Source organism: Sorex araneus, chromosome X, assembly GCF_027595985.1.
Source record: "Sorex araneus isolate mSorAra2 chromosome X, mSorAra2.pri, whole genome shotgun sequence".
Taxonomy (NCBI): Eukaryota; Metazoa; Chordata; class Mammalia; order Eulipotyphla; family Soricidae; genus Sorex; species Sorex araneus.
This window is the reverse complement of record NC_073313.1, coordinates 9224330-9252182: the sequence shown is the minus strand read 5'-3', so window position 1 is coordinate 9252182 and position 27853 is coordinate 9224330. Positions and strand designations below refer to the sequence as shown.

Below are 27853 nucleotides of genomic sequence, written 5' to 3'. Positions count from 1 at the left end.
CGTGTGCACATGAAGGCTGGAGCGACAGGACAGCAGGGAGGGTGTTTGCCTTGCACGCAGCTGACCCAGATTCGATCCCGGCATCCCATATGGTCCCCTGAGCCCTGTCAGGAGTGATTCCTGAGTGCAGAGCCAGTAGTCAGCCCTGAGCATCGTCAGGTGTGACCCCCTCCCCCCCAAAAAAACCAAAAAAAAAAAACCCCACAACCCCAAACAAAAAACCACGTGCATATGAGCTCACACAGAGCACCAATGTACAGACACGGACAAACATGTCAGCACACTGGAATGCACGACACACACATGTACAAACACATGCACGCCTGTGAATGCACACAAGCTCACAGGACACCTGGCAAAGATCAAAGATGACAATTTGCAGCTCGGGGCTCCCACGACAACAGGGCTAAAATGCAGGCCCGACACGGGCAGAGCCGGGCGCTGTGCTCGCAGCCATGGGACAGCATAGTCACCCTTTGTGTACCTGCTCTGCGCTGTGGCATCTAGCAATGCTGCCAGCGCACCGTGATGGCTCGGCAGGCAGGAAAGCCCTGTAAGGCTGGGAAAAGTTTGCAATCTCAGGCCCAAAAACAGTTGGCCTCGCCGCTTGAAACAAGGTGCATCCCTACACATCACTAGGCGACGGTGCCACTTTGCAGCAGCACAACAAACAGAACCGTACCTCACCATGATGACAGAAAAGACAGTTATCAACCAATTCTGTTGTTCTTTGCTTTGGGGCCACACCCAGTGATGCTCAGGGCTTATGCCTGGCTGTGCCCTCAGGAATCACTCCTGGTGGTTCTCAGGGGACAACATGGGATGCCGGAGCGAGCGACGGTCGGCAAACACCCTCCCCGCTGTATTATTGCTCCAGCCCGTTTGATTTTTGTAGTGAGTTTTTTTTTCCCCCTCCGGATAAACCAATCTGGGAACTGAACAATGGGGCGATGATTATGCAACAGAACACGGCCCGACAAGGAAAGCGGCGTGTCCAGGCTCCAGCGCGCAAGGCCAGGCCAAGTCTTGTGAACAATCAGGCGATGCCACCAACTGGAAGAGCCTGCGGCCAGACAGAGGGTCCAGCAGGGAGGGCGCTGAACCCAGGTTCAACCCCTCATTCCATACGGCCTCCTGGGCACCAGCAGGAGAGACCCCTGACCAGCGCCAGGTAGGGCCCTCCAAAACCTCAACCCAAGAAAACAAAGAATAATTAGGTCAACACGGGCTTGGCAAACGAGGTGCAGCCACTCGGCACCTGAGCGTGCTTCCTGGGCCCCACCTGGCCAGGCGGGAGCACGGAGCAGCTGCATTCGTCAGGATGGTCGCCAAGGAAAAAGCGGGTGCTTGGCCGTCTTGGGCATCGGCAGAGCAGCAGCTGAGTGACAGGACAGCAGGGGGGGCGCTGGCCTTGCAGGAGGTGCCACGCCCCCACCAAGAAACATGGAAAGCTGACATCGGTGACGTCAGAAAGTCCATTTTCTTCTGTCACACAGACCCAAGTGAGATCTGCTTTGACCACACAGCTCAGGCTGGGTTGGCTCCTGCTTTGTCCCTGCTCTGTCCGTCCCCTGTACTGTCCCCTGCGGCACAGAGCGGGAGTCGCCTCCAGACAGGACTTCCAGTGCCGGGGGGGCGGGCACGAGTCCCAGCAGGCCCCAAGTCCAGTGTGGTCTATTTACAGGCGTGTCCCACACCACCACAGGCCACTTGCCCAGGTCACCGCGAGCAGCGAGCAGAGCACTGGGATTGGGGCCAGCCGGTCCAACAGGCAAGGGCTCCTGCCCGGCACACGGCCAAGCCAGCCTTAACCCCCAGCCCCGCTGGCATGATCCCTGAGCACGGAGCCAAGAAGCGTGGCAGCGACCCGCAATAAAAACAAACAACAGGACGACGTGGCGGGAGGGCTTCCAGGGCCGGCAGCAGGAGCGCAGGACGCCACCACCGACGCATCTCAGCTCAGCCCGCTGCCCGGGAGGCCCGGGCGCCCCCACACCCAACGCCCGCCAGCACCCCCGCGCATCCTGAGTCGGCCCTGATGCGCAGCCCCCGGAGTCACACGTTCTCGCTCCTGACAGCCCGGTAGGGGCACCGCAAATTGGGTGGGCAAGTCGCAGAGACGCCCGCTCGGGTCAGCGAGCGAACAAAGCCGCGCCGAGCACTGACCTTGAGCAGCTAGGAGACAGCACGCAGGGACCAGCAGGAGCGAGGAGATTATTTTGGGCCTTGTGAGGTGGGTGGCAAACCGGGGACACTGGTGGAGGGAAGGTTACACTAGCGGTGGGATTAGTGTTGGAACACGGAATCCCCGGAACAACTGGATCACGAACCACTTTGCAAATCACGCGCTTACAAAATTCCAAACATTAAGCAAGAAATAAAAGTTTCTTGAAAAAAAAAAAAGTTTTTTGAAAGAAAAAAATTTGTTTTTTATTTCAAATTGCCACGTCCTGTCAATCAGCAGCTACTGTCAGGCCCAGCTCTGCCCAGCTACGCTCACACCTGGATCAAACTGGAGTTGCCACATGTCACGCAGGCCCTCCCGCCGTGCTATGGCCTCAGTCCCACACTTCATGTGTTGGTGTCATATCTGGTGGGCCAGGGCCATGCCTGGCCGAGTTAAGGCCTGTACAAGTGTGGCTGGGCTGGGAGTGCAGGGCATGGAACTGCGACTGGCTACGCGCAAGCAACTTCAACCCTGGGGGGCGGGGTGGGGGAGAGAGTGAGAGAGAGACAGAGAGACAAACAGAGGCCGAGAGAGACACCACCAAATCCCCCACCCGCTCAGTCGTGCAGGGGGAGAAGCCGAGCCCCACCCCATGACAGGCTCTGCGCTGCACCCTGTGAGTGGCCTTGGCTGTGCAGAACACGGTGGCCATGCTGAGTACGTCACTGCTCCGGGCAGCAGGGGGGCCTGCCCCCTGACTTCCGCACACAGCAAGAACACCCAAAGAACTCTTCAAGGAGAGAAAAGTTTTCGAAGGGCTGGAGAAATGGCACGGCCTGGTGAGCCTTGGCCTTGCACGCAGCAGACCCAGGCCAGAGCGTGCTCTGAGCCCCGCCAGGACTGAGCCCAGAGCACCGCCAGCATGGCCCAAAGGCCCCTGGCTCAACAACAACAACAAAAAGGATTCAATTCATCAGAATATTTCCCAGAGGAAGATAAGTATCACTGCTAGCCGAATCAGGGGTCAAAGGAAAAGTCTTGTCGGCTTACTCAGGAAGGAAAAGAGAGCGACCACTACCACTATCAAGACAATCAGAAGGAGCACGCGGTCCTCTTCCGAAAAGCACCATGTGAGATGGTGACAGCCACGAGGCACCTGAACACAAGTGAAGCCTTTCCTTGTGGCCTGCTGAGGGGCACAACATTCACCACACACGGCTTGCACGCCAGACAATCACTTCGGGCAGCACCATGGGGCCCACAACTGGTTCCGTCTCTGCTCGTTTGCCAGACACTGGCCAAGCCGCTGACAGCCACCGACAGCCTCCTCCCTGGTCAGACACAAAGTGACTCCTGGGGTTGGAGCGACAGCACAGCGGGGAAGGTGCTTGCCTTGCATGTGGCCCACCCAGGTTCCATCCCTGGCTTCCCATACGGTCCCCCCAGCACCGCCAGGAGGAACTCCTTACCTCAGTGGGGTAAAAGCATTTGCTGGCAACACGTGTATCCAACTGAGCTGAAAAGGAGGGTGCATTGCCCCAGATACAGAGGCCTCAGTCAACACAGAGCGCCTGCGAAGTCGGCCCGCGGCCCGCAGCCCACGGCACATTGGGCTCCGTCTGCACACGCCAGCTGCAGGAGCAGCCCATGTCAACTGTGTCTACCCACGGCCACTGTGCTGCCCGTGGCTGCCCTGTGGAGTAGCCTGAATCCTCCTCAAGATCACAAGAAGAACCAGGGCTCCCGGGCTGTAACAACCATCCAGGGAAGAAGACAGAGACAGCTCAGTGGGGTAAAAGTATTTGCCGGCAACTGCACGTGGCCGACCCCAGCTGTACCCCTTGGCAAGGCCTGTGTCCCTTCGAATCCCTGCTGGGAGTGATCCCTGAGCACTGAGCCAGGAGCAAGCCCTGAGCACCACCAGGTGTGCTCATGAGCAAACCAACAAAACCACAAACCAAAAAACTCTATTAGCAATCAAGGCCGCACACCCTCACCGGCGCTACGGCTGCGCCAAGGGCTCCACTCCAGCACGGCACAGAAAACGTCTCCACCGAGACGCCAATTTGTAAGTAATTCCCGGGGCCCGGCAGCCTCCGCCCCACCCTCCACAGCCGCAAAGGCCAAGGCACCCAACCCACCCCCTAGAGCCGTCTCATGGCAACTCACGGGCCGATACCGCACACCCTGAAGCCTCAGGTCCAAGCGGCCACCAACCAGTGAATCAAGTCTTGCACTCGACCTTAACAACCCTGCGATCAGCTAGGACAATCATCACCTAAACTGATTTTCACCATCTATTGATTTTAATTTGGCAGCTTTATTAAAGCAATGTTCATTCTAGAACCGCATCAACAGCCGTGAGCTTTTTTTCTACATTAAAATAAATAAAATTTAAATTGGAAGAAACAGGCGGCAGAGACAGCACAGTAACTGGGTGCCTGTGTTGCACTCAGCCGACCTGGGTTCAATTCCTGGCACCCAAGTAGTCCTTGAGCGTCACCAGGAGAGACCCCTGAGCACAGAGCCTGGAGTAAAAGCCCTAATTACAGGTGGCTATGACCGAACAAGAACCTAAGGGGACACCGGGGAGATCTTCACTCAAACCAGAGAGACAGTCCAACGGGCAGGGCACTGCCTTTGCATGCTGGGCCCGGGTCTGAACCCTGAGTGAACAAGCCTGAGTACTGGTGGCTGTGGTCCCCACAGTAAGAACAGTTATGATAAGAAATCAGAATCAGTAGAGGCACAAACCCATTCTTAACTCTCGGGTTACAGCAAGCCCCGCAGAGCCCCACCCCTGCAGGGGTCCGCCAGAGGCGCAGGGGTGAGTACTCTGCAGCCACACGCCATCCTTCCCGCCCTCACTCGCGGCCTCCACCCACACAAGTGTGGGATCCTGAGACTTGCAGCCATGACTCGCCCAGGCGGGGTGCAAGCCACACAGGACTGTGCACTCACCCTGGAGAAAGACCCCTTTTAAGGTCCTGCTACCAAGCCGTTCAGAGTGAGCTAAAATACAACAAAAACCAAAAAAGCTAAAGAAAGACGGACAAGCCATGCAAAGCACAGATCCCACAAAAACCCCCAAATTCCCTCGGCCTAATGGACTCCCCCCCGCAGCCATAATCCCTCAGGCACAGAAACAAGTGACGAATGACAAGGTGCCTCTTGCAGGCAGACCTCCTGGACTGTTATTCCGGTGACACAAACAAACAGACGCACACTACATGACACCCCCGTGGAATCACCTTCAGGCCACATCTCAGAAAGCAGCTACTTCTTTGACACACAGGCGACAGTCACCCTGTGGGGAGGGATGGGGTGTGCGGCCTACCCTGAGGTGTGCCGGGAGCTTGAGCAGCCGGAGGCAGAACCCAGGTTCCCTCCATCCCGACTCAGGACCCAGAGTTTGGAGCAAGTGAGCAGGCACCCAGCGGGAGGCAGGAACAAGCAGGAGACACCTCGGTGGCGAGGAACAGGAGGCGAGTCCTGGGCACGGCCTCAGGCATCCCCGAAGTGCTCACCTCTGACAATCAGGAAAAAAGGGGACCTGAGCAATGGGCAGTCGCCTTGACCTGGCCAACCCGAGTTCGATCCCTAGAGCACTGTCAGGAGTGACCCATAGCACAGAGCCAGGAGAAGGAAGGAAGGGAGGGAGGGAGGGAGGGAGGGAGGGAGGGAGGGAGGAAGGAAGGAAGGAAGGAAGGAAGGAAGGAAGGAAGGAAGGAAGGAAGGAAGGAAGGAAGGAAGGAAGGACACCCTCCCTCAAGGAACAGCCCAGTGTCCATGGGCCCTGCCTGTCCCCCACAGAATCCTGCCTGTCCCCGTGGGTCACACACCCAGAGGGCCCATGATGCAGGCCAGCCACTCCTGCTGTTTCACACCACACCGGGACGCCATGCCCTGGACAAACACGGTGTAAGGGGCCACGGGGGCAGCTGAGAGAGAGCCAGAGACACAGAGAGAGTCAAAGAGAGACGGAGAGAGGCAGAGCTAAAGAGTGAGAGTGAGAGACAGCGAGGCCAGAGGCTGCCAGACACAGAGCCAGAGCGGGCTGGCACCGCAGCCCCGGCAGAGCCAGGAAGGCACAGTCCGGGCGACCTGCCACCCCTCCCCCCAAGAAAAACCTGTTGAATGTGGCTGTGAGCAGGACAGGCTCCTGGCTGCGCTGGAGCCGGGACACCGCGGGCGTGGCAGTATGGGTGACATCCGGCAGGGCCTCGGAGCCCGGAAATGCCCTTGGGCCCGGGGCCAGCGGGCAAGTCTGACTCGGGTATTTCCTAGCTGAGCCCCGGGCTCCCCACCTCTGCAGCCCCAACAAATGACAGGGGGCGCTGTGCGTCCTTTCTGCTCACAAGCCCCCATCCGACACAGCAGCTTACACGCTGGCACCTCGGCCAGCCCCCCCCCTTGCTGCTCACGCCTCCCCAGTGTCCCTAACATTCGGTGGGGTTCGGCAGTGTTGTTTCAGGGTCCCACCTGCACTTGTCAGGGCTCACTCCTGGCTCTGCACTCAGGGATCAGGGACGCCGGGGAGGGGACTGTGTCGGCCGCGTGCAAGGGGCGTGCCCTCCCCGCCTACTACCCCCCCCAGCCCAGAATGTGCTTTCTACTCTTCTAACCCTCTCTGCCTCTGGCGGCCTCTCGGGGGCTGAGCCAGAGGGAGGAAGGACAGGATAAAGCCTGTCCCCAGCCCTCGCCTCCCTGGGGACGCCAAGCTCCAGAAGGGCGGGCACTGGGAGGCCTTGGAGACGGGTTTTCTGGAAAGGTCACTGTGGCCCGCGTCCAAGCAGAGCTTCCAGAGCCCGCGGGGATTTTCAGACACCGAGAGTGTAAGCGAGGCACCCCGGGCCAACGAGCCCGCACAGCAGGGGGGCTGGCTGTGCACAGGCCGGATCTGCACTGGGTCCCAGGAACGCAAAAAAAAAAAAAAAAAAAAGAGGGCCCAGAGATAGCACAGAGGGGAGAGCATTTGCCTTGCGCATGGCCCATGTGGGTTTGATCCTCGGCATCCCATAGGGTCCCCGGAGCATGGCCAGGTGTGACCCAGAAAGCCAAAGAAAAAAAAAATCCCAAACCAGATCAGCCCACCTTCCATGCAGATGGACAGGCACGCCTTCACACCACTCAAGGCTGGGAACAACAGGGGCTGCAGCCAAAGGACAGCAGTTTGCCTTGCGTGCGGCTGACCAGGGTTCAGTCCCCCGCATCCCATAGGGTCCCTGAGCAATGCCAGGAGGAATTCCTGAGTGCAGAGCCAGGAGAAATCTCCAAGCATTGCCAGATATGACCCCAAAAGCCAAAAAAAAAAAAAGGCTGAAAAAACTACCTAGTTCCTTCCCAATCTCCTTTGGGGGGACGGACCGACGAATTCCATCGTCTGGATCAGAGACGCCGGCCTTGAGCCTCAAAGCTGATGGGTCCCTGGCGGCTTCTCTCGGTGTTGCAAAGAAGGCCCAGTGGGCGAGAGCACAGGCTTTGCTTCCGGGAGCACCAGAATCTGCCTGCAGCACTGAGCCGGGATCTAACCCCCAGCATCCCCAGCACGTGTGAGTGGGTTCCCCTTCCCCAGGAAAGACAAGCCTGGTCCACGCCAGCTGCCAGGGCGTCAGCCTTCCCGCCCAGCACGACGCGGCCCCATCAGCTCAGTGGCACAGACGTGGTGCAAAAAGGCAGGAGGCACCTGCAAACGGTTTGCAGCTGGATCGTGGGGTGTGTGTGTGAGAGAGAGAGACGGGGGGGGGGGGGGAGAGAGAGAGAGGGAGGGAGAGAGAGAGAGAGAGGGAGGGAGAGAGAGAGAGAGGGAGAGAGAGTACACGCACATGTCCATTTCCCTGGGCGTCCACGGTGCCCTCTCCTCCCAGTGCCCTGCGCCGGCAGCCCTCGACTCCACCCCGAAAGCCTGCAGCCCCCGCAGGTGATCAAGGGGTTCTGACTCCCGCTTCTGCACACAACTGAGCCCAGCTCCATTCCGGGCACTGCACAGGATCTGTGGGGCACAACCAGCGTGGCTCAAAAGTACTCCCCAACCACCAGCCCCCTCCCATAGTAACGCCGGCCGGGTTCAATCCCTGGCATCCCATAGGGCCCCCTGACCACCGCCAGGAGTGATTCCTGAACCCCTAGCATCCCTGGGAGTGGCCCCAAACCAAAGAAATCCCCCAACCTGTAAAAAAAAAGTAAGACTTAAAACCCTTAATTCCATCTCGCAGGGGATTCTCAGAGCCCCCCCAACACACGAGCATTCAGAGACGTCAACTGCCTTCAGGCAGCTAACTTTCCCCAGGGAGCCGAGCACGCTCCACATGTATACACATATGCGTGTGTGTGCGTGTGCATCTGAGCACACAGGGAGATAGGTCCTGCACACAAGCCCAGTCACCCGGGGGATCCACACAGGCTCCTCTTTTGGGAGGGAACTCTGAGGAAACCCCCAAATCAATCCTCGGGCCTCTGGCGGGCATTCAGGGTCACTGAGCATGCGCCTCCGATTCCCCACGGAGCAACGCTTCCCGGGGTACAGGGAGCCCAGAAAGTATGCTGGAGCCCGCGGGGGGGAGGGGGGTGGAGAGAGAGAGAAAACACATCAGTGTGACGGGACAGAACGAGAGTGAGCGAGTGCCCAAGTGAGCGAGAAAGTGAGTGAGCGAGCAAGAGCAGAGTTAAGGCCAGTCTTGCACGCAGCTGCCGCTGGCCGATGCTGGCCTCCCCCTGAGCCTGTCCAGCTTCCCCTGGCTTGTGGGGCACTTCAGGCACGGCAGCGCCACGCGATCCTCCGGCTCAGCTGGCGGAGCAGGGCCCGCACCACCGGAAAGCCACCCCTGTGCCGAGGTCAATGCCCCGGACCTAAGAAAGACACACCTAGAGCCAGCTGGCTGCAGGCAGGGCGCTGGATCCCCGGCACCTGCACGATCCCCTGAGTCCCGCCAGGAGTGATTCTGAGCACAGAGCCAGGAGTCAGCCCTGAGCATCATCGGATGCGGCCCACAAGCCGAAATAGAAAAAAGGGAAAGGAAACGAGGCATCGATAACCTAATGAAATACTATTCCGCTCTAGACAAAGGTCCTGCAAGCTGCTGCCATGTGGGACTCAAGCTGGCCGGAGCAGGGCAGACACAGAATGGTTTCTCTCGGGGTGGAACAGCTCAAAGGCAACAGACCTCGGGGCCTGAGCGACAGGACAGCAGGGAGGGTGTTTGCCTTGCATGTGGCTGACCTGGGTTCAATCCCTGGCACCCCATAGTGTGCCCTGAGCCTCACCAGGAGTGATTCCTGAGTGCAGAGCCAGGAGGAAGCCCTGAGCATCACCAGTGTAACTCCCCCCACCCCCCCAAAAAAAAACCCAGGCCAGAGAATGGAGGTTACCATGGTGGCAGGGGATAGAGCAGGAGCTAGAACAAGGTGAAGGGGCTGGGGTGACAGCACAGCAGGTAGGGCATTTGCCTTGCATGCAGCCAACCCAGGTTCGATTCCCAACATCCCATATGGTTATCTCCCCCCACCCCCCCCCGCTGAGCACTGCCAGGAGTAATTCCTGAGTACAGAGCTAGGAGTAAACCTTGTGTATTGCCGGGTGTGACTCAAAAGCCAAAAAAAAAAAAAAGAACAAGATGAAGAGTGGGACCCAGCCACAGGGCCCGAGACCCAGCTGGAACACTTGTGTGCCTGGACCCCATCACAAACATGATCTAAGTCACGGGGACTGCAGCAAAGTACGTGCCGTGTGCAAAGCCACCTCACTGCATTCTCAGTACGCAGAGCCATGCCTAAGGACAGGTCACGGGCCCTGTCTCTGGCCACCAGACCAGCACCCCACACTAGAACAAAGATGAGAGCCGCCAGTCATGGGGCCTTTCAAAGCCCATGTATCAGCGTGGGCGCCCCATGGGCACCACTTCCCTGGGTGATTCAGCAGCTGAAAGCGCCAAGCCGTGTCCCCACAGGAGACAGCTCGAACACCGCCAAGCGCCAGCCCAGGGCTGGGGCCGCCACAAGGCACGAGAGCACTTTTGTCCTGCTCTGCCACTCCCCAACAGAGGGGCAAATGTTTCTCATGGGCTGGGGGTGGGCCAACAGGGCGGTGCTCAGGGATCACTCCTGGCTGGGCTGGGGGAGCCTTACGGTCTCAGGGATGGGACCTGGGTCAGCTGCGTGCAATGTCAGAGCCCAACCCACTGTACTATGGCTCCAGAGCTGAGACGCGAACACGCCCCCGCCACCATGCTTCTTGGGCCACCCCCAGCAGTGCTCAGGGGTGACTCCTGGCTCTGTGCTCATCCATCACTCCTAGAGCTGCTCGGGGGAGCACTATCTGATGCCGGGGATGGAACCCAGGGTCCGCTATGTGCAAGGCAAACGCTCTCCCCGCTGTACTATCATCGTTCCGGCCCCCGGAACTTAAAAAAATAATTTTAAGAGAATAACAAATCAGAGAAATAATACCTCCATCCAGCATAAAGGGTCCCCAGAGAAGATTCTAGAAAAAGATGAAGCCCTGCCCCCCCCTCTCTCTCTCTCTCACACACACACACACACACACACACACACACACACACACACACACGTGATGACAGCCACAATTGCTCAATCACAACTTGCGCGTAGAAGGAAGCCCCTGGGAATGGCCAACCCGTGCCATCTGTGCCCTGAGAGCCAACCCTCGGGGCTGGAGCAACAGCACAGCAGGTAGGGCGTTTGCCTTGCACACGGCGGACCCAAGTGGGTTCGATTCCCAGCATCCCACATGGTCCCCCAAGCACTGCCAGAAGTGATTCCTGGGTGCAGAGCCAGGAGTTGGCAATAGCTGCTGATGCCGTGGATGTCTCCCTTCTTGTACAACAGAACGGTTCTGCTGGTTTTCCATTGGGATGGAATCCTGCATTCAGACAGGTAGCGTGTGAAGAGCAGAGCCAGTGTATTGATGAGTACTGGCGGCAGATTCTTCAGGTGTTCGGGTCAGACCTTGTCTGGACCGGGTGCCAGTCCACTTACACTTCTTTACTGACGAAATGGTATGTCAGATTTCGGAAGGGAGAACGCTGGGAATGACAAATCCATCCTGCGGAATTTTGTATGTGGGCAGGTGGACATGGTTCTTGAAGAGATCCGAGTAGAAGTCGTGGATAACCTTCTCCATTGCCCTTCTGGAAGGTATGACTGATCCATCAGGACGTCGGAGGGCAGTCATCTTGGTCTTGTAGTTGGCGAAGGACAGGCGAGCGTTTGGAATACTTTTCCCGGCTTCGGCTGCATGAGCCAACACTGCTGCTCTTCTCTCTTTGAGGTCTTTATCATTTCTCTGCACAGCTTTGCGAGCTCCGACATCGTGCCAAACCACATTGGCAAATGAGCTTGAGAGTTTCCAAAGACAGGCGTCTTTTTGTGGCTTTCTCTCTCTGGGTGTTCCTCGCACAATTGTGGAGGTGCTGAACCTGTCGATCGTATTCCTTGTTGATGTTGTCAATGATGGCATCTTCCCATACTGCCGCAACAGTGCGAAGGAGCTCCCAATTGGTGGTCGTTCTGGGAGTTCTCTTCTTAAACTTTGTAGCCCCTTCTCCCTGCTCCGTGAAGTAGAATTTCACACAAAGGAGATCATAGTCTGATCCTATTTGGAATTTTGGGACAAAAGCAACATCGGTCAGGCAAAACCATTGACTGAATATGATGTGGTCGATTTTGTTGTGGAACTGTCCACCGGGAGATTCCCATGTCCAGCGTTTAGATTCAGCCTTCTGGAACTGCGAGTTACCATAGATGGTCTTGGTCGACATGATAAACTCAAAAGTCTCTCACCCTGTTTGTTCCATTCTAGGCCGTGGGTCCCAATGTGGAGTTCTTCAGGCAACCTTCTCGGTCCTATCTTGGCATTAAAATCACCAACAATGATCTTGTAGAAGGTGTGGTCTTCTTTATAGAACTTCTCCAGCTCCATGTACAACCTCTCAATTTCTTCTTCATCGTAGTTGGATGTTGGTGCATGGACGACGAAGATAGAAACTGCCAGCAGTGAGCCACATCTATTCAAGCGTAAGTGTCTGATTCGGGTTGTTAGGCATTCAAACAAATCAATGCTCCTGACCAAGTTTGTGTTGACGAGGACACCGACACCACTGACGCCTCTACTGTCACATGTTCTGAGGAACAGTTCTTCTCCAGTGTCAAAAACGGTGTGATGTGATCAATGCCTTCTCCTTTCGGTAAGACCAATACGTTGTACTCGGTGTCTTGCACTTGCACCATCAGGTCCTCGATGGATGCTTCCGATGCCAATGTACATGCATTAAAAGTGCAGACAGTCATTTTAGTCCTTCTTCGTTTTGGCAGCCTGGTTCGGCTCTGAGATTTTAGCAGTCTCTCTTTGCTTGTCCTTCTCAACGCTGCCATATTGGGGGCTCTTCCAGGGTCAGGGGAATGAGGCCCATTTTTGTTACTATTTTTGTCATATCGAATACGTTACGGGTAGCTTGCCAGGTTCTGCCATGCGGATAGCTTGTTGTAACAATCTGCACGCTGACAAACACGCCACACACCTTGTGCATTGGCGTGCTGCTTACATACAGAAAGTACTGGCCAGATCGACACAGTTGATCCAAGAAGTCCAGCCCTACACCTGCCTACACCTCTGGGCAGCACCTGTTGGTTCGCTCTTTGCAGGTTTGACACCGTTGCAGCCCCCTTGCCATGCTGAGGCAGTGAACCATGGAGGTTGGTGAACCTTCCTACTCCTCACTATCTACAGTGGCTGGCCCCCTCCCTATCCTCCCTTATCTACAGTAGCTGGCCGACCCTATACCTCCCTTATCTACAGCAGATAAACAAAAACCAAAAGACTGAAATTACACAGAATGAGGATCTCCTTGATAGAAAGCTCTAGAAACATGCAAATGGACTTACTGAAGTGATGCAAAGTCCCTGATCCACTGATGCTGCAAGAGGGTAAGGAAGCGCCAGACACACGGCAGTGATGGGCAGGATTGCAGGTCCTGCTGTGTTCACACACAGGCCTGTTGGTGGGCGGGTAAAAGCTAGAGAAGATAGAGCCAGGGCAGCTGGAGGGGGATGGCTGAGTCCCAGCACCCGCCCAAACAGAGCCCCAGCAACTGAAAACCCCCAAAACCCTGTCACCACCACCATGCTCAAGGCCAATCTCCACACCCTCAGACAAGCCTCATCCATGAGTGAATCTGTTGAAAAACTCAGGTATGCGGGTTTGTGACCGAAATCTCCAGGCTCTCATGGAGTCAGGAATGGGCGACCTCCCCCATCTCCATATGCTTCCCGGAGCCTGGTAGTTACGCCCACAAAACAAACACAACAAGCAAACCTAAAAAGCAAGAGCCTCGTGTGAAATATAAGTGCATGTAAGTGCATGCACGTGCACGTGCGTATACACACACACACGCACGCACGCACGCACGCACTGATGCACACAAGGCGCTCCTGAACCCAAGGTTCCAGACCTCCGTCCCCTCCCTCCGTCACTGAGCGCCATTCTTTGCAGGCCTGGGGAACATCGTTACATTGGAAAAACCAGGCAGCATGTGCAACCTTTAAGATGCCTCACCCCCAAGTCTGTAAGAGCGTCAGGCATCGCCCCCTGGAAACCTGCACACGACACGGTCACTATTCAGGTCACTGTGCTCCGGACAAAGGCAGGGGCTTGCCCCCCAGCTCCGCAACCACCAATGCCTGCAAAGAAAAGAAGGGTGCGTGGCTGGAGGGCAGTACAGCAGGGCGCCTGCCTTGCACGTGGCACCCCCGGCCAGAGCACCAGGCCACAACTGAGTCTTGAGCATCGTCAGGTGCGATGCAAAAATATAAAAGGAACGAGGGGCGTGCAATTGCACAGGGGAGGCGGATGCAGGAAGGAGGACGGCCACGTGACGGGGGCTCTGGGGTTCTGGCAAAGCACTGAGGTCTGCCTTGCATGCGGCAGACCCGGGTCAGGGCCCCAGCACCCACAGCGTCCCCTGGGCCCACCAGGAGTGATCCTGACTGCACGGCCAGGAGTAAGTCCTGGTGTAGTCAAAAAAATAAAAATAAAAACAAGACTCTCTACACTGAACTGGGCCCTGTATGAAAAAACCCCTCCAGATTCTCAGCATATATGTAACATAAAATGAGAATATGTGTTTAATTATATTACATCTGTCACTGCCACTGTCATCCCATTGCTCATCGATTTGCTCGAGCGGGCACCAGTAACGTCTCCATTGTGAGACTTGTTGTTACTGTTTTTGGCATATCAAATACACCATGGGGAGCTTGCCAGGCTCTGCCAATCGTGCAAGGTACTCTCGGTAGTTTGCTGGGCTCTCCGAGAAGGGTGGAGGAATCAAACCAGAAACTCTACATGCCAGAAGAGTGGAGAGAGATATTGTTTGAAAAGACAAAAAACAAACAAACAAAATAGTCTTTCTCTGGCAATGTTATTTTTCTTTCAAGTAGGAAAAAGAAAGAAAGGCTTACTCAGACCAAAGGCAAGGGAGTTCACCACCTCAAGGCTGCACTTGGGAGCTCTTCAAGCTGGTACATGTAAAAATATACATACATATTTTAGGGGCGAGAAAGGGGAACACCTTAAAAAAAAAAGCCCAGTACAGGGCAATCTAGAGGCAGGAAAGAGGCATCCAAGGGGCCTCCGTGTGGCCAGGAAGGCTCAGAGATGACAGAGGTCAGCGAAGAACGGTCAGTGCTGGCCCACCTCAGTAAGAACCGCTACATCCACTAGAGGCGCCAGAGCGACAGTACAGCGGGGAGAGCACTTGGCTTGCACACGGCCAACCTGGCTTCTACTCCCCGCAGCCCATAGGGCCCCCCCCCCCCCCCAGCAGTGCTAGGAGTGATTCCTGAGTGCAGAGCCAGAAATGAGCCCTGAGCATCACAGGGTGTGTCCCAAAAGGAAAAAAAAAATCTGCTAAAGAATGGAAAGAGGCACTAGGAAGTGGCTATTTCTTTTCCTGTTCTGTTTGCTTTTTGGGTCACACCCCAGCAGTGCTCAGGGGTTACTCCCTGGCTCTGCTCAGGAATCACTCCTGGCGGTGCTCAGGGGACCCTATGGGATGCCGGAGATCGAACCCGGGTCACCCTCTGTTGGACTATTGCTCTGGCCTGGAAGAAGCAATTTCTTTCTTTTATTTTTTGGTTTGCTTTTTTTTATTTTGCTTTTCTGGGTCACACCCGGTGATGCACAGGGGTCCCTCCTGGCTCTGCACTCAGGAATTAACCCTGGTGGTGCTCAGGGAACCCTATGGGATGCTGGGAATCGAACCCGGGTTGGCCGCGAGCAAGGCAAACACCCTACCCACTGTGCTATTTGCTCCAGCCCCGAAAGGCAATTTCTAAGACCCCTAAATGCACAGCTTCAAGAAAGGTCTTGCAGCAAAATCTGCGTGCACTGGGTTAAAAGGAACCTGGCACGTCAGGTGAACCCAAAGGGAAAATTTTATACAGATCCGCTGGCAAACCTGGCAAACCGCACCTGGGAGTGTTTGCCTGTGCAGGGCTAGGAGTTACAAGTATCCATGTGAATCCCAAGAGAATATGGCGTGCATCTCCACAGAAAGTCCACCTGTCAAGTGGGGGCCACCAGACACCCACACCTGTGGGGCCAAAGGTAACTGGAGCCCCCGGAACGGTTACTTTTAGCACAGCCTCTCCACACCCCTTAATCAGTGCAGCCCTGCAGCGTCTAGGTTTAAACATCTGTTCACTTCTGAGTTTCTTAGGACACGGGAACGGGAGGGAGAACCGTGCATTCTGCTGTCTGCACTCACCTTTCTGCAAACCCGTCCAGGATGGTCCCCACCACCATCCCCCACCCTCTAAAAAAAAAAAAAAGACAAGATATAGCTAGACAACCAGAAAGCAGAGCCCAGCTCCTCACGCAGTAGTGCGAGAGAGCGCGCTGCGTGGGCTCACTCGGTCTTTAGCCTCGTCACATGCACTGTCGTTCGCCACGGAGAAATCACTGTGCTCACCTCAGATTTCCAATTACCAAGCTCCACACACCATTACTGGGGAAACTGTGTTTTGTTATTTCAATGGAGTCTGGGGGGGTGGGGAGGGGTGACCCACACATTCAGGGTTCCCTGGCTCGATACTTTGTACCAACCCAAGCGCCAGCGCTCACAGCCTGTACTGTGACCACCGGAGGTCTCCCTGAGCCGCTCATCTGAAACTGAGGTGGGGCCCACAACGCGTTAAGTGCATGATAGTAGGAACTGGGCACACTGAGCAGCAAAGCTTTCACCACGTTGCAGCTGCCCACACCTGGACAGGTAGACTCCAAGGGACAGCTGACACAGCAAGAAATGCTTTGTCATCCCTCTTCTCACTTGGAGAGGGAGGAGACAAGAGGTACAGCGGAGCGGGTAGGGTGCTGACCTTGCAGGCACCGCCCTGCTGGGACCCCCGGCACCAGGGGTGGGTTCCCCAAGCCCTGCCGGCAGTGACTCCTGAGCACAGAGCCAAGAGCGAGCCCTGAGCACTGCGGGCTGTGACTATGACCCCCCCCCAACCAAAATATTTTCAAAAGGGAGCACCTTTCCAAATAACCCCAGTTCAGACTGAATTCTTGACAGGAAGTAAGTGGGAGCATCTCCCCGGAGTCAGCAATGGATAGAATTACTTTTAAAAATCCACGTCCTGGGGCTGGAGCGATAGCCCAGCGGGGAGGGCGTTTGCCTTGCACACGGGTGACCCAGGCTTGATTCCCAGCATCCCATAGGGTCCCCCGAGCATCGCCAGGCGTAATTCCTGAGTGCATGAGCCAGGAGTAACCCCTGTGCATTGCCGGGTGTGACCCCCCCCATTTTTTTTTTTTTTAAATCCACTCTCTGGGGCTGGAGCAATAGTACAGCAGGGAGGGCATTTGCCTTGCACATGGCCGACCTGGGATCGATCCCCGGCATCCCACAGGGTCCCCCAAGCACCACCAGGAGTCATTCCTGAGAGCACAGCCAGGAGTAACTCCTGAACATTTATAATATAAATAAAAATAAATACAGTCCACTTGCTGTTTCCCTTCTGAAGAGAGAAGCAACCCTGCTCCTGGCAGGTAAGCGCGTCAGTGAGCAATTCGCCCTGCACGCGGCCACCACTGCCAAGGTGGCGCAATGAACAGCGCCCATGGGACGACAAGGGCCCCGCTCTCTGCAGGGGCCACAAAGGGCACGTGGAGGGGCAAATCCCGGGCGCACACACAAGAGTCTAGTTCTATCCCCGAAACGAAAACAAAAGGGGGGGAAGGAGGAGGAACTAGTGAAGGGCGCGCGTGGTGGACAGCAGCAGAGGGGTCGGGACAGTGAGGGGGCGCGCAGCAACCCATCAGCGTCACCCAAAGGCTGCAGGTGAGAGCCAGCTGCGCTCCCACAGGAAGAGGGAAGGAGAGAAGAGGGGAGGAGGGCAGGGGAGGGGAGGGAAGGAAAGGGAACCCCCCGCCCCCCGCAAAGACCGAGTTTTTCTCTTTTCACTACAAAGCACTGCACTCTGAAATGTGCCAACAGCGCCAGCAGTTCATGTGGGCAGACACAGGTGCCACACCTGGCAGGAGACACTCTCACAGCCCTGGGCGCGCCCCAGCTCACACCACCTCCTGGTGGGAGCCCCCGGGCCGCTGGAAGCAGCAGCGCTGCAGAAACGGCGTTCAGTGAGAGCCCCTGCAGCGGCACCTCTTGCAAACGCAAGGGCTTCTCGGCACAGAACGGGCCCAAGCTGGCCGAGCCCGGCACGCCTGCTCTCCCGTCACTGCAAAGCGTTCCTTCACCAGGCACGCCGGGAAGCGGGGGATCGCAGCCACCACACTTGGCACCCGTGCCGGGGGCACGGCAGCTTCTAGATGCCACGGGGGCACAACAGGGTCTGCCCTGGAAATGTCACCACGGACACCGTGTCCCCAGTGACTGGCGCGTCGCAACCCACTAACAGTCACACTCCAACCACTGACTCAAGAGCACCCCAGGCAGTGGCTGTTCAAGGACTCACTGGTGAATCGGCCACCTTGGGCAGGTTCTTCCTAACGGGCCTTGGGCTCCACCAAGTGCCAAATGGACAGAGCCCAGGCCTGGGGCCTGCAGAGCGCGTGCTTCGGCCCCTCCCCCCACCACACCCCCACACCCTGTTCCTTTACTGCACACAACCCTGCGCGCACTATACGCACTCCAGGCACTGCGGAACGAACACAAAGACGGGCTCCAGGCAGCAGGAGATTTCCACGGAACAAGCGCCCGAGAGGCCCTCCCGCCCCCAGCCTCAGCGCGCCTGCGGAGGAAAGCCACTAACGCAGCTGGGCGATGCTGCGGCGGGCAGGGCGCAGGCCGGGCTCGCAGCCAACTTGGGCGGAGCCCCAGCATCGCGTATGGTCCCCCGAGCCTGCCGGGGTCGTTCCTGAGCATGGCCTACTGGGGCCCCCAAAACAAACACAAAACACCTCAGCAAGCCGTGCACGTCACCCATGGCCCTGGGGAACTGCACCTGGCCTTGGCTCCCCGAGCATGTGGGGTGCCTGCCCGGGACCATGACCTCCTCACAGGAAGGGCCCTGCGAGCGGAGGGGGCAGCCCACGGCCTCCCACCCCTACACCGGCGGCCACTCTGCTCTGGGCACCCCTCGCCGAGAGCCACCGACGGACCTGCTCACCCCCACCCCACGGGCCTACACCGGCTGACCCCCACCCCATGGGCCTACACCCAGCTCACCCCCACCCCACGGGCCTACGCCGGCTCACCCCCACCCCACGGGCCTACGCCGGCTCACCCCCACCCCACGGGTCTACACCGGCTCACCCCCACCCCACGGGCCTACACTGGCTGACCCACACCCCACGGGCCTACGCCGGCTCACCCCCACCCCACGGGCCTACGCCGGCTCACCCACACCCCACGGGCCTACACCAGCTGACCCACACCCCACGAGCCTACGCCGGCTGACCCACACCCCACGAGTCTACACCAGTTGACCCACACCCCACGGGCCTTCGCTGGCTGACCCACACCCCACGGGCCTACGCTGGCTCACCCCCACCCCACGGGCCTACACCGGCTCACCCCCACCCCACGGGCCTACACTGGCTGACCCACACCCCACGGGCCTACGCTGGCTCACCCCCACCCCACGGGCCTACGCCGGCTCACCCCCACCCCACGGGCCTACGCCGGCTCACCCACACCCCACGGGCCTACACCAGCTGACCCACACCCCACGAGCCTACGCCGGCTGACCCACACCCCACGAGTCTACACCAGTTGACCCACACCCCACGGGCCTTCGCTGGCTGACCCACACCCCACGGGCCTACGCTGGCTCACCCCCACCCCACGGGCCTACACCCGGCTCACCCCCACCCCACGGGCCTACACCCGGCTCACCCCCACCCCACAGGCCTACGCCCTCCCGCCTGTTAACCCCCTCAGACCCCAGCAGGGGTCCCGAATACAGGACCCGAAGTGACAAGGGCCACCCAGGAGCACAGGGGTGGGGGCAGGGAGACATTCCTGCCGGCACAGGTGGGTGTCCCTGGTCCAGTGATGTGGACACCGAGGTACAGCCCCCACCAAATCTACGTTTGAAAGAGCAGCAGGGGCTGGGGTCGGCAGACACGCTTCACAGCCTCCCCGGGACGCTCCGTGGCAAGATACGAGGGGAAGTTACTGCCTGCCCCCCCTCGCCCGGCCCTGTCCCGGCTCCACGCATGGCACCTGGGAAACCCACAGCCCACAGCTGTGAGAAGCCACGTTGTCAACACCCGCACCTCCTCCTACCGCACAAAGGCACCCAGAGCAGCTTCGAGACTCACCCTGCAGCTGCTCAGCGCGCCAAGCTAGCCCAGGGCCCCCGTCAGCTTTGGTGGCCACGCGTGGTGCTGACGTGGCACCGAGACACCAAGCCAGCTCAGAGCACGCCACCCCCACCCCCCCCGCCACACACCCAGTAGCTTCAGCGGCCGGTGCTGGTGCGTACGCCCATCACGCCACAGCGAGCACTGAAAGGGGTCAGCCCACCTGGGGACACGACCCCCAGGGGCGGGAAGGAAGATGGGGTGACTGGGGGGGGCAAAGGCTGACAGATTCTCACAGGAACACGGGGGTGAAGGGTTAGTCCTGTGCCCGGAGTAGAGGGAGGGTGAATCCATGCACAGGTGCCATTCATAACACCCACCCCCAAGGGGCAAGGGATGGTATAGAAAGGGGCACTGCAGCCCCGCTGATATAGACAGGGGCACTGCAGCCTAGCTGGTGTAGAAAGGCACACTGCAGCCCAGCTGGTGTACACAGGGGCACTGCAGTCTAGCTAGTATAGACAGGGGCACTGCAGCCTAGCTGCAGGGTACCAGGGTACAAGTGTGCAAAGGCTGAAGAACGCTGCCCTCAACTCAGGGGGTGGGGGTGAGAATGGCAGACAGACAGCACGACGGCGGCAGAGAGTCACAGGCCTGCAGCAGATGTAACTGATGCCTTGAGTTTTTGTCATTTGTTAACAAAAACACCGGTAAGACAAGGCCAACAGCGTCCTACCTGCCCAGTCTTTGGGGGCGGGGAGACTGGAGTGTACCCCAAACTCAGAAACACCCACTTCTGGCCTCCGAAGGCATCACAACTCAGTTGTGCAACATCAGGGACAACTGCACAGGGGTGCGTCTGGTTGGCAGGGGTGGTACACGAGCCCCCACTAGGAAGCCCCGCTCAGGCCTGGCTCAGCAGAGCAGCCGGGAGACCCCCAGGGTACGGCATTTCCCTGCCCGCAGCCCCACTGACACCACCAGGATCCGAGTCACGGAACTCGACCACGGCAGGCCTGGTCGCCGGGAACGCAAAGGTTAGAGAAGGCGATGCTTGAACAGACCCTTCCAAGCGTCCAGGAGCCAGCGCGCCAAGGGGCCGGGCCTGGAGCGGTGGCAGCAGTGGTCAGCGCTCGCCCTGAATCCATCCCAGCACCCCTAGGGGCCCACCAGGCCCCTGAGCACAGAGCCAAGAGGAAGCCTGCGCACCGGCCAGTGTGGCCCCCCAAAACCAAACGAAAGACGAAGACGCGAATCAAGTCTCTCCTGCCACCCGCCCTGCCCCACCCCGGCACCAGAAGTTCTGGCCACGTCTGGGGACCAAAGGGCAGAGGCTGCACACTTGGCCAGTGGCCAGGAGGCATTCTCGGTGCCGTCTCCGGCGGGCAACGGGGAGCAGGTAGGAAAGGCCAGGGGGTGCTGTGGGCTGACACCATTCCACAGGGACCCTCCACCAAGAACCCAAAGGCTGGGCTGTCCGGGAGGGCAGGGGCCAGTGCGGGCCGCAGAGCTCGGACGGCGCCAGGAGTGAGCCCTGAGAGCGCGGGGCACACTGGGCAGGGCCATCCTGGCCGCTGACCGCCCTCTCGTCTCCCTCGGAAAGGTCGAGAGCCCACGCTGCCCTCATGGGTGGGGTCCCTGCCCGCCACCCCAGGCGCGGAATCCAGGAAGAAGCAGCAGGAAGGGACAGGAGGAGCAAAGGGCGGGGACACCCCGATCCGCTCAAAGGGCCTCTGACTTCCGTCCTGCTAAAAATAGGGTGGAAAAAAAAAAGTTTATCTTTCCCACTTGGAGAAAAAGGGGAAGAAAAAAAAAAAAAGGATGTTTCGAAGGTTTGGCTTCCAGATCAAAACTGTGTTTGTGTGGGCCGGACCCACAGTACAGCGGGGAGGGCGTCTGCCTTGTACGAGGCTGACCGAGGTTCGATCCCCGGCATCCCACAGCACTGCCAGGATAATTCCTGTGTGCAGAGCCAGGAGAAACCCCTGAGCATCGCTGGGTGTGACCCGAAATCAAAAAATAAATAAAACCAACACACTCTATTTGCGCAGCATCAGGAAGAACTGGACAGGGTCCATCTGGTTGGCGGGGCAGCACACACAGCCCCACGGGAAGCCGCAGTCGGGCCTGGCTCAGCAGAGAAGCCAGGGGGCCCCCAGGGAAGGGCCTGGTGCGAGGAGCCAAAACTGACGCGGGCGTCCCCAAGATCCAGCAAGACATAAGGCAGCTCAGACCAGACCCGAGCTCTCAAAGGCCTCTGACCAAGCCCACGTCCAGTGCTCACAAATGGCAGGGGTTCGGGCGAACGGACAGAGTCACCTCTGGGGGCTCCCCTCACTCACACTTACTTAAAACTTTTGTTTTTCCAGCTTTAAACACCGAGGTTGACAGAGCTGCTCCTGAGGTTGTTACGGGCATCCAATAGCCCAGCTGCAAGGCCACCACCACTGTCCCCTTCCCTCCACCCAGGTCCCCACTTCCCAACCGCCTGTCAAGCCGGCCCCGTGGCAGGCCCGCAGTCATTTCCTACTGCCTCTTACCCCTCGGTGGCTGACAGAAGGGTGGAAACACATTTCTGTGAAAGAACATTAGTGAGAACGGTTGCAGCTCACCGTGGGGTGGGGGTGAGTCCTCGTCGTGGGGGGGTTAGTGTCCTTCTGCGTCCGTGACTGTGTTTGCCCAGAGTAGCTGGCTTCCGGGTTATGTGGCACCCGGTGCGACGTGTCAGTACTGGAGAGTTAACCCACTGCCATGGAAGACAAAACTACGCAAATGACACATGAACTCAGGTGGGAAAAATAAACCACCCTGACTCGGGAAGCAGGGGTCAAGACCGCAGTGACGACACCGACCCGCCTCTTGCTCGAACTCCGCGTAATTCAGGGACGAATGCAAAGACGCACTTGGGTGGAATGCGTTCCTTATCTAACACCAAGACTCTGAGGCCAAGAGCTTAGACTCGGAAAACCTGGGGGTGTGGGTACCCCGAACAAGCCGGGACTCAGAGCACAGAGCCTTCATAGTAACCCAGCCCCCACCTGTCAACCCCCACCCCCCGAGCCACGCGGCAATTAAAGGCTGGGGGGAGGTGTCCGCCCTCCACCACCCATACAGGCGGTCAGCTCGGACTTCTGGCCACACCTTTATCCTAGCCAGTGCAACTGAAGCACAAAGCCACCGTCAGACTCTGTCCAAAGCTACACGTTCAAAAAAGAATGCTTCCCGGAGTGCTTCTCGCCTCTGAAACAGATCCACAGCACTTGACTCTGAAAGCACCTTTGCCAACGTGGGGGTTGCGGACAGACCCGTGTGGGCTTTAGACCACACGTGCGGAGAGCAACAGTACCTAGGATGTCCAGAATCCCACACGGTCTCCCCACAGCGTGGCCAGGACTGATTCCAGAGATCAGAGCCAGAAATGACCCCTGAGGTGTGGCCCAAAAGCCAAACGAAGAACTGCCCACTAAAACGGCTGACACGAAACAGGCTCATCCCAGGAGTGGGGCGGATGAAAGAGAAAACTCAAAGCCTCCGTCTGTGCCGAACAAACTTCGTTAGTGCTGAACCTGCAGCCACCCCCCTGGGGGCCAGGAGCACACACAGGACCACGCTGCACAGTGCCACAGGGGGCCCACAAAGGCTGAAGGGTCCTTCCTTTCTCAAGCTCCAAAGCCCTCTTGCTGAAACCGCTGTACAGGCCAGCACGGAGCCCTCAGAGAAACACTCCCGCAAAGCTCTGGGCCCCCCCGGGGTTGGCAGCCACCTGGCACTGGGGCTGCGGTGAGTCACCATACCTCCGTCGACACCGACGCACGTGGTCAGCTGTTCTTCTGGGCAACTGAGCGTGGACACGGATCAGGGGACAGACTTGGAGGGCATGCAGAGGAGAGAGAAAAGGTGGTTCCAACGCTTTTCGGGCACTTGCCTCATACCGGGCCAACCCAGGTTCATTCCCCAGCCCCCCATATGTCCCCAGGAGTGATCCCCGAGTGCAGAGCCAGGAGTCATATGCCACCACCGAGTGTGCCCCCAAAACAAAACCAAAAGGAAAAAAGGATCTTGGGGGGCGGGGGAACGTAGGACCACAGAGACAGGGGAGTGGGTAAGGCCTTGCATGTGGCTGAGCCAGGTTCCATCCCGGCGTGGCATGCGGTCTTGTTAGTTCTGCCATTAGTGATCCCTGAGCACAAGTGAGTGTGACCACCAAAAAAAGAAAAAAAAAATTTTTTTTTTCTTAATCCAAATGAGAAGAGGGATACTTGGAACTCATAAAAGGAAACTCCACCTCAGGATCATTGAGATGAAAAGGAAATCCACCTCTGGGTCACTGAGATGAACTTCGCAGAATCTAACCTTCCTTCCTTTCCCTCACCCGTCCGTGGTCCGGTTCCAAGGCAGCAGAAAGGAAATTAGTGGCCAGTGTGAGGAAAACCCTCACCACATGGCATTTCAGAAACGTAAGGATAACAATTTCATCGGTCCAGAAGCGCAACAAGCTCAAAGGCACCGGTAGTTCCAGAGTGTCAAGAAAAAGCAAACTTGGCCACGAGCACTAGTCTCTCTTACCGGTCTCACGAGCCAATGAAGGGCGTTTTACACGCACGCATGAAGGCCCCAAGGCCTCAAGGTCAATGGCAGCAACGTCAAAGGGTGGCTGCCTTCCACCAGTCCACGTTACACTCCTCCAAAGAGCCCACGTGTACCACCTGTGCAGGAAAGACCCACCTGAAACTCCCAGAGAGACTCACAACCGACAACACACAACATCACAGAAGCCCCCTTCCCACAATGCCCCCTGGCCCCCCAATGGCCAAGCCCGGCCCAGCCCAGGGGTTGCCCAGCTGCCATCGTCACACGCATTTCTGAACATTTATCTGCCCATGTCGGGAAAGGGCTGACGAGAGAGGCCGAGGTTGGGGACACTCTGGCGGACACTCATTTTCAAGGGCTCCAACCGTGTCCTCTCCAAAAGTGCCCGCATAAGGGGGTCCCTGGGCCACTCCGGGTGGAAAACCCGCGGGTGGGAGGGGGTCTCTCCAAACTCCCCCGTCTCTGCCCCAGAGAGGACGGCGCTCATGCCCACTCCCTGACTCCCCGGCCCCACAATCTAGCGAGAGGCCACGAAGAAGAGTTTTTTTCCAACTTCTTCCTGGCTCAGTCCAGGATTCAGACGCCGGTTTCCCAGCGCGCCTTGGAAGCGCCAGAAACCTTAACCACCAAGGCGTCGTGCTCGGATCTGAATCGCAACCTTGCACCCGGAGACTCTCTCAATCTCCACCAGCTTTTTTTTTTTTTTTTAAACAGTGGAAAACTTTTCCTAGCATCCTGCACAGCCACTTGGCACCCTCCACCAAAAAAAAAAACAAACCACGAAACTTCCCTCCAAGGACCTTCCCGGGGCGCTCCCGCCCACTCCCACCCGCACGGCCCGGCGGCACCCTGGCGGCACCCTGCCCCCGGCCAGGTAGAAGCCGCCACCGGAAGACACTGCCGCTTCAACCACATGTGCCCTGTCGGGCAGAAAAAAAGTAGCACCAGCCGCAGTGGCTGTTATTTCCTTGGGGGTGGGGGAAGGGTCTCGCTCTGCAGCGTCTTGGCGACTGGAGGGGACGGGTAGGGGGTGAGAAGACAAAAACGGCGGCCCGGGACTGGGAAGCGCCGGGACGGCCGAGCAGGCCCGGGCGCGCACGTGAACTCCAGGCCCGGAGCGGGGCGCGCGCGCCAACGGCGACCTCCAGGCGCCCGCGGGGCCACCCCGTCCCTCTGCCGGCACCCCGAGCGCGGCCCTGGGGAGCACGCCCCTAGCGACGCCCGCCGGGGGTGCGATGGGGCGGGGGGGGGGATCCCCGAAGCAACAGGTCGGCGCCCTGCAGCCCCGCCGGGGGTGCAGCCCGGCACCTCCCCCCCGCGCCGGCGACGTGGCCCCGCGCCCGCGAGTCCTGCCGTTTCCGCGCCCGGGGGCTGAATGGGGGCTCCCCTCCCCCCACGGGGCTCCCGCCAGACAAAGGGGCGCTCGGGCCGGGGGGCGCGTGGCGCTTCCCCCCGCGGCCCGCCGCCGCGCCGCCCCCGCCGGGCATTGTTCGGCCGGCCGCCGCGCGCCCCCGGCCCGGGAAACGGGGCGCCCGGGACCCCCGGCAGCGCGGGGCGGCGCCGGCCCCCGCCCCCGCACCCGGCGCGCCCGCACTCACCGTGTCGTCCCGGCCGCGCCGCGGGGCCCGGGGCCGCCGCCGCCGAGCAGGGCCCGGGGCCGAGGCAGCCGCGCGCGCCCCCCGGACGCCCCCACGCGCGCCGGCGCCGCAAAGTTTGCAGGGAATGGCCGCCGCCGCCCCGCGCGCCCGCACCGCCGCGCGCCCCCGCCCTGCGCGCCCCCGCCCTGCGCGCCGCCGCCCCCGCCCACCCCGCCGCCCGCGCCCACCCCGCCGCCCGCGCGCCCGCCTACCTGCGCCCCGGCCCCAGCCGCTCCGTGTCGCGCGCCGGGGACCCGAGCCGCCACCCCCGTGATTTGCAAAGAGGCGGAGGGGCGGGGGGGAGGGGAACCCGAGCCGCGGCCGCCGTGCCCTTCCCCCACCTCCCCGAAGAGGGCCGCGCTCCCGGCCCGCAATGGGCCGCGACCCCAAACTCCGCGGCACTGGGACACCCCGACACACCCCCCCCCGCCTTCCCCCGCGCGCGCCAGTCGGACGCGGCCTTCCCCATCCCCCACCCCATCCCCCATCTCCTGCCCCCGTGGGCAGAACTGGACCTTGGATTCAAAGCCCCTCCCGGGGAGGAGGCAGAAGTGCTGGGGGGAGCACACGCGAGCACTGCGGAGTGGAGGCCCGGAGCTCCGAGGGGCCCTGGGGGGAGGGGGTGCAGCGGGGTCCAGCCCTGGGGACGCCTCACCCCTGCGCGCTGCGCGCCGCCGGCTTCCGACGTCGCGCGTTTGCAAAGACTGTTTCATGTTGCAACGCCTCGCCAGGCCCAGCCCCGGCTGCACCCGGGGCCCCGGCGCCGCTTCCTCCCTGCCACTTACTCGGGGACCCCCGCGCACCTCCGCTCGCCCCACACCCTCAGCCCGGGTTTCTGGCCGGGTGGACACCTCTCCAGCGCGCCCCTCCCTCGGCCATCCGCAACACTCAGCATTTTGCACGGGAGCCGCACTAGCTCCCTTCCCGGGACCGGCTGCAGTTTCGGGTGCAGACTAGGGACTGGACGGGGCAAGGGCTACCCACCAAAGGGTCTTCCCGGGGGATGCAGAAAAACAAAAAGAAAAGAAACGTCGGACCTCCTTCACCCCAGCCAACTTTGCTAGCCCGGGCAGACGTCAGTGATGTTCAAACGGCCGTTGCGAGCTACCTCGCCTCCCGGAGCACCTCAATTTTAATTTTTTTTAAATGCGTCTCCATAACTGTGAATCTAGAGAATGTGTCTTATTCTGTATCGCTGGCCATTCAAGGCATTTCCCGCCCCCACCCCCATGCAAAAAAAAATGTATATATATATATGTATATATACATTCAAATTAAAAGAGTTACAGGGGACCTTTCCTCGAGTCCGCCCTTCTGGGACAGTGCAATAGAAATTTTAAAACACACACACAAAACCCCAAAGTGCACACACACACGCCCCAGAGTGCTCAGAGGGGCGTCCCGGGCCACCCAGCCCGGGTTACACGTGCTTCCCTTCCCCCACCGCCCGCCAGGGCTGGGGGCGGGGAGCGCGGCGTTTTTTCCGCTTGTAGGGTCACATTGTGGTGGCTGGATTCTCCTTTCGCCCTGCTCAGTCATTCAGATTTGGAAAGTAAATAACAAGTTGACATCATTACGGCTCCGGGCGGCGCGGGGACGCGGCCCGGGCTTACCGCACAGCCTCGAGTAGCCGCGCAACCACAAACCGCCCAACCCCACCCCCAGTCCGCTTAAAGC

At 59.1% G+C, this 27853-nt stretch overlaps 1 protein-coding gene across 5 annotated transcripts in view; it reads right to left on the bottom strand.

Moving 5' to 3' along the window:
- Window positions 1-26919, bottom strand: part of LOC101551001 (transducin beta like 1 X-linked) — a 61602-nt gene extending 34683 nt beyond the window's left edge. Inside the window, exon 1 of one of the 5 annotated variants that reach the window (XM_055122921.1) lies at window positions 26832-26919. The gene's annotated coding sequence lies outside the window, so the exon portion shown is untranslated. Of the gene's footprint in view, window positions 1-26137; window positions 26275-26388; window positions 26455-26691; window positions 26711-26831 lie in introns of those variants that run through there. The other 4 variants (XM_055122922.1, XM_055122919.1, XM_055122918.1 and 1 more) reach the window with 4 other exon arrangements.
- Window positions 26920-27853: the final 934 nt, after the last annotated feature.